This window comes from Arachis duranensis, chromosome 9 (assembly GCF_000817695.3).
Source record: "Arachis duranensis cultivar V14167 chromosome 9, aradu.V14167.gnm2.J7QH, whole genome shotgun sequence".
In the NCBI taxonomy this organism is placed as follows: Eukaryota; Viridiplantae; Streptophyta; class Magnoliopsida; order Fabales; family Fabaceae; genus Arachis; species Arachis duranensis.
The window spans coordinates 95916310-95923826 of NC_029780.3; the positions used below are offsets into that span (position 1 = coordinate 95916310).

At 33.3% G+C, this 7517-nt stretch overlaps 1 pseudogene; it reads left to right on the forward strand.

Moving 5' to 3' along the window:
• Positions 1-2456: 2456 nt before the first annotated feature.
• LOC107466295 (protein SIEVE ELEMENT OCCLUSION B-like) lies at positions 2457-7127 on the forward strand (annotated as a pseudogene).
• The last annotated feature ends 390 nt before the right edge of the window (positions 7128-7517 follow it).

The following is a 7517-nucleotide window of genomic DNA, read 5'->3' on the forward strand; positions in this document are numbered from 1 at the left end:
GTAAAGAGACATTTATAAAAGTATATATAAGTATCAACTAGTCTTGGCCTGCAAAGATTAAGTCGGCTAGAGTTTATAATAGTAAAACAGTTGGATAAACATAACCTATCTCTTCAAAATACATCATAAGCCTCTAAAGGCAAGTCTTCAAAACAAGTGTATAATATAAGTGTTTCCCAAAAGAAGTAGAGAGCCTAAAATTAAGGCACAATAAAAGGTCTTCTTCGTTATCCTTTCAGATAAACCTCCCGTTCACTGAGAAGCGCTGGGACCTGCATATGAAAAGTAATAATTTTCAAAACGGGTGAGAACATCATTCCTTACGTGGTTCTCAGTAGGGCAATAATTCCAAATGGGGACTATGTAAAACCACATGAATTTGCTAGGCAATCCAAATCTCCAATCATCAAGGTTCAAGCCTAGGGTTCTTTCTAATCCGAACAAAGTAAATAAACTAAATCTCAAATATATTAATGATCTCTCAATAACTCCGAATTGTCGCAATGACTGATTTTCTTGAACCGTATTCCATTCCAATTCTAAACTCCCCATCCTTAAGATCAGCAACACCTATAAGAAAACAAATTTGTCGTTCATCGATTTATTAAAACAAAATCAAGTAAACATACTACCCACTACTCACATACTTATGTTTGCATATTTAGGAAACTCCCGTGCATGCATGGCGTCAAGATCCAAGCTACACATAAAAGGTGGAACATCCATCGGTTAACTAACTATGGCTGGAACCACTACCGTTTTCGCCACAACCTCACCTCCCCCATCACCATCCTCGTCCTCATCACCGGCTTCGTACGTAACTTCGAACTCCTCATCGCTATCATTGTTCATTCCCAATTACGCTTCAGCTCTATCATCTTACACATCTGTGTCATGTTGAACCTCATCCGCTGCTATATGCTCAAACAACATATAACTCAATCATCGGGTGTTGCACCTGAGTTTGCTGGTGAATATGAAACATCTGCTGAATACTTATTTCGCGACGATTGGCATAACCTCAAACTTTATCAGGCCACCAAATATGACAACTGGACTCCTGTAGAGAATGTTGGTCACCGTCTTTAAAATATCAGCCTCTATGCTTTGACAGAGCCCGTATTGTAGTTCTGCAAACGTTATAGTGCACGGAACCACAAACAAAAATATATTTTCACACGCAAAGTTCACTCCCTCATATGTATTTCGTATGACTTCACTGTTGTGGTAAATCACTATATTTGCAATGCCGTCTATCGCACCAACCTTGGAGGAAAACACCTCTTTCACAATGAAGCAAAATGGTTATGAGCTTCGGTTTTTATAAGTAGAAGACTCGCCTTACAAATTACGTGTTGCAATACCATCCAACCAGCGTCTGCCACGTGTACAACATGCAAGATGTGTGTTGCCTGCCATTCTTCCACGTGTAAATCACGCATGATGTATGTTGAACGAATGTGCGCCACATGTCAAACATGGATAGTGTGTGTTGCATTAAATTTGGAGTAGTGTCTAATATATTAGTTGCCTGCTGAGTTAACATGTTACCTACATGTTGTACCTACACTTCTGCAACATTCACCCACTTGTATATACACAAAAAAACTTTCATGTCCAGCAAAATCATTCATCTTTATTCTATATTAAATTCTTTACCCTCACGGATATGTTGGATCAGCGATACTTTTTAGGAGGTCTATGCTTGGGTAGTGTGAATTTATAATAAATTGCTAGCTATTAGCTATTTTAATTTATCAGAAATTGTTATTCTTGATTTATATATAGATTATTTCTATCATATTTTAATAAATCATATCACAAACTCGTTTTAGATTACATCACCATTCTTGAGATCACATGAAAATAATTTGCAGATTTAAATACGGAAAAAAGATCAAGTACAATATAAATTTTATAGGTAAAATGAAGTCACACATTGTAAAACATTAACACCTAAACTGAAAATAAGAGAGAAGATTACAAATGATTAACATATAGTATTATTTTATACGAGAATATTAAAAAAATAAAAAATAGTTAAATTTTATTTTATTTAATATTTATTAATTATTAATTATTAAATATTTTTATTATTTTCTGTATATATTATCACGTTGATGTACTATATATGCACCCATGATGTATAAAAAAAGAATGAGAAAGTATGAGGAGCCAATGAAATATTTATACAATAATATGTATAATTGAGATTTAAGAAATATTAGAGATATAATTATTAGTGTTACCTTTTTTCATCAGCTGGAACTTTTGAAATGAATGGTACCATGATATGATATTAGAACTCTAGATCCAAAATTTTTTCCCTCAATACACAAGTCTCCACCGAATTGGCCCCCTTGAAAATTATCTTAAAAGTAATTTAAAAAGAATAACATCTTTTCATCTTATAAATACCATAGGATTTCGGAGTACCATCTACAACAGCAGAACTAAACACCAATTCGTATCATATCTCCGATAATCCCAAAAAACCTTAAAATGTCTGCCACACTAAAATCTCTGCTCCAAATTGGTGGTGGTGAGAATGAGCACAACCCATTAACCATGTCCGATGAGCAAATCTTGGAGCAGATTTACACAACCCATGTCCACACTGACACCAAGTTTGATGTGGACTCACTTTTCACCCTAGTTGAAAACACCCTTAGACGCTCAACACAAATTGTTGACAATGTTGTTCAGGTTTAGATTCATATATTATAATTTATTATTAATTTGTTTTATATATGTTCTCTCTTCCATTGTCCTCTTCTCATACTAATTTTGTTATTTTTATAAACGCTTGTAAATAAATTTTTACAGGGTTCCCAAGCAAGCGTGGAGAACATAGATGACAAAACCCCCCAGCCCAATTTCAACTCACCACTTTGTACCCTCAAGCAGATTTCCTCGGAGGTCATAATCCAAAATTAAACTACTTAATTACAGTATTAACTAAATAAACAGCAAAATAAAAGCTAAAATCTTACTACTTAGTTGGAATTAGATTAAAATATAAAAATATGAAAATATAGTGACCTACTATAATAATTATATACCATGGAACAGATGTCATGCAAGCCACCGGGTGAGGAAATTGCTCACAAGACCACACTAGCCATCCTCAACAAGCTCTCAAACTATGAGTGGGATGCAAAAGCGGTTCTCACTCTCGCCGCCTTTTCTCTCGAATACGGCGAGTTTTGGCTGCTGGCTCAACAGCAGCCAGTAGATCTTTTGGCCAAGTCAATAGCGATACTGAAAAGAGTACCGCTATTGGCAAGGCCTGCGGCGGTGCAAAAGCACCGGCAAGCCATCATTGAGCTAAACAATTTGGTGAAAACAACATTGCAAGTGATTGAGTTGGTCTTTGAGTTGGAGAAGCTCTCCACTTATGATCACAAGGATGTGCCTGATTTGGAGCCTGCCGTTGAGCAAATTCCTGTTGATGTGTATTGGGCCATCATCACCATAGTTGCAATTGTTACTCAGATTGATTGCCTCACCACTGAATCGTAAGTAATTATTTATTTTAATTAATTACCTAAACCCCACCAAACTCTAATAAACTCTATTTCTATTGACAAGAAGACTAGTTGCATGCAATTTAATTAGCACATGGATATAATTTATGATAAATAAATATAGGTAATACCTGATGGTCACACTTTATAGGACAAGATTTGATTTATTTTTTTCCTATTGGTTTATATGTTGATTTCTTTAGAGAGCACAAACAAGAACTGTCCCACTATGGTCAAAAGATCAATATCATCCTCAGCAAATTGAGGAAGCAAATCACGCTGTGCAGACAGCAGATAAGTAAGTATACCAATACCACATATAACGATTATTTTTCATTTTTTTAAGATTTTTCTTAGAATTAACATTAAAAGTAAAATTTCTTTTATTATCTTTTAAAATATTCCAATTCCATACAATATCTTAAGCTGAATTCACTCTTTTTAGGAGGGAAAAAGGATTATTATTGGAGCTGTGAATAAGAAGCAAATTAGATGATTTATATGTTGTGCTTGTATCTTTAATTTCAGATGAGGCAAAATACATCCAATCGCTGAGGAAAATGTTCAAAACCCCCACTGAAATAACAGAGGTGATTAAGTCCTGATTTTCGCAAACGATGCCCCACAGCCACTGTTTGATGGTGCCACCAAGACCACGGTTAGTAGTTATATCATCTTTATGTATATTTAAAAAAAATGTCAAGTGGTTGTTCTTATTATGATTGTCTTATATTTAAATTAATATCAAAACTTTTTTTACTTTTTATAATAAAATATTAATTTCTAGCATTTTTATTTATTTTTAATATTAAAAGTAATTGAGAAAAAATATAAAAAGTAATTTACGGAACAAAGTGTAAACATTAGTTCTTATTTATGGATTGTTCTCTCCTAGCCTCCTACACAAATAGAGTTACCCCTCTTTAAATTTGTCGTACGTACCAAATGATGAGCGTTTAAATTTTATAGTGGAATTTTATGTTTATAGAAAAGAAATCTTTGATACTCATAAATTACAAGTATTAATAACATTGAATATGTAACAAAAATTTTTTTATAATAGATTCATAAATGGCCCTCGCGAGTTTTACACAAGTATTCCTTAAGAAAATGTGTGACAGCTTTACGTTTATGTGTATATAAAACTATGTACACGTATAATAGCAAAATTTTTTCCTTAATTCTTTGATGCGATGGACAAGTGACGTGGATGGATGAGTTGCTTCATCTCGGTGAAAATGACCATACATGTCACTAGGTCAAAAGTTATTCGATCCAAAATTATTAGGTTAATGCCCGTACTCTAAAATCAACGCACTTAAAATTGAGTTTGACCCCACTTATGAATAAAGTGGCCATGATAACAATAACGCCAAAAAAGTCAATAGAGTGAGTATAAAGCAAAAGTATATATTTCTTTACTGCCCCCTCCCCCTAAAATATAAGGTGTACCTCCTTATTATAGTTTCTTACTTTATTGTCTTTAAATTTTTATATGAATATCAATGATGATTGTATAATAATTTAATAAATATTCACATACATGCTGTTTAGATAATTAATGTTAATATCTTTTATTTCTTAATTTTGTATTTATATTTTTATGTTAGTGTTATTTATTATATTAATTTTTTGCAATGTATGGTATATAATTGGACATAAATGATGTTTTCTTATTATTTAATATTTATATCCTTACCTTTGTATTACTTAGGCTCTATTATATAGTATATACACATATCCATATCCTGTGGCATACACTCATATACTCTATATAGGTAAAGTTCATTATCCTATACGGTGTAGACAAAATAAATAACCTTCAGAAGAGACCAGAAAACTATATATTTCTAGAGATTTTAACGTAAATTCCTCCAGCACACTGGACACAATTATTGCGCATATCCTTGCTTTTGTGATCCTTAATTAATTTTTATTATTCATCAATATAAATAATTTGTTGCGATATGTATAGGTTGACATCAGTGTGCTAAAAAAGAAGAACGTGTACCTGTTCATCTCCACTCTAGACATCACCGAAGAAGAAATTTCAATACTCAAACCCGTTTATGATTATTCAATCAAAACCAACGACCAATACAAGATTGTGTGGATTCCAATTGTGGAGGAGTGGAATGAGCAGGCACGCAAGAAATTTGATTCTCTAAAAATCAAGATGCCATGGTTAGTGGTGCAACAATTTGGAATAATAACAGGGTACAAGTACATTAAAGAAGAGTGGCAATTCAAGAAGAAGCCCATGGTTGTTGTGTTAAGCACTCAATCAAAGGTGCTTCACACAAACGCATTCCATTTGATTCATGCTTATGGAATCAAAGCATTCCCCTTTACAAAATCCGATGAAGAGAGGATTCACAACGAAGTTCATTGGGTTAACTCTGTTGTTTCCAACACTAGGAACCCCATCCTAGAATCTTGGGTAAGTGTACATGCTTCATGTATACACACAATCCATTAGAATATTTCCAATTTGATTAATTAATTAAAAATCATGCTGTATTTACATAATACATTAATCAACACATCAGTTATTCGTATAAAATATATACTAAAAATAAATTAAATAATATATATTTATATATAAATATAGAAGAATTTTTATCGAGTTCAATTAAGAATTTAATTTTTTAATTAATATCAATTAATTTTTTAAAAATTATTTCTTACTTTAAATTTTAATTTTTAAATCCTAAATATTAACTCCAAACTCTAAATCCTCCACAAAATAAGAATTAAAAAAATAATTTTATAATTAAAACTAAATTAATAATAAAAAATAAAAAATTAGTTACTTCTTCTGATTTTTTAATAATATTTTTTTTAATGACAAAGACACTCTTATGAAAAGCAGATCAAAGAGCAAAAGTACATATTCTTCTATGGAGGCAAAGACAAAGAGTGGATCCAAGAGTTCACAAAATACGCAAGCGCCCTCACAAACGACGCCACCATAAAGCAAGCAAACATCACCGTCGAACTCTTCAACGTTGAGAAAGAAGACAAGAACTTCCTAAGCCGCTTTTGGAGCGGCATAGAAAGCTTGTTCGTGACCAAGGCTCACAAGACCGTCGATGATGCGGTAACCAAAGAAGTGCAGAAGATGCTCTCTTACAAGAACGAGACTGGGTGGGCCCTACTCAGCAAAGGGTCCTCCGTGGTCCTCAGTGGCCACGGGAGCACCATATTGAAGACGGTTGCGGAGTTTGAGAAGTGGAAGGAGGTTGTGGTGAAGAAAGGGTTTGAGTTCTCGTTTAAGGAGTATCATGAGAAGATAGTGCGCACTACTCATAGATGCTCCCACCTTGAGATTCCTAACGTCGCCGGCAAGTTGCCGGAGACTATAAAGTGCCCTGATTGCCCCAATACTATGGAGATTTACATCAGTTACAAGTGCTGCCACAATGGGAGTACCACTACCAATGCTATTCACTAGAGAGAAAGAGAGAAAGAGACTCATCAAGATAATGATTCCGGTGGTTTTGATTTGTGGGTGTTAACTACTATATGATAGAGGTTTGAGTTACTGCTATCTGATGATCACTCATCAGATGAAATAAAAGTTACGGGTTCTCTGTGTGAGTTTGCTATCTTAGATGCATGTAATCTCTTTATGGGTATTAATTAAAGGAAATTAATATGAAACCAACTAATAATCAGTCAAGAATGGAATAACATAATTAATTATAATTAGTTTTATTAATTTATAATTTAATTTGTTTTTTAAATTATTGTTGACCACGTTTAAAACATGAGAGAAGATATGCTAGTGATAGGAGAGAATCACGGAACAGATGCTTTGATCATTTATTAGTTGGTTCCATATAATTAATTATGTTTTATTAATGTGTAACACATGAAACATAGAAATCATATCCAAAATCATCCAATTTACAAGAAAAAGAAACATCCGTATGCCTATCAATAGCAACATCCGGTTAAAGTTATCGGTACTTCTAATTTATCAGTTGG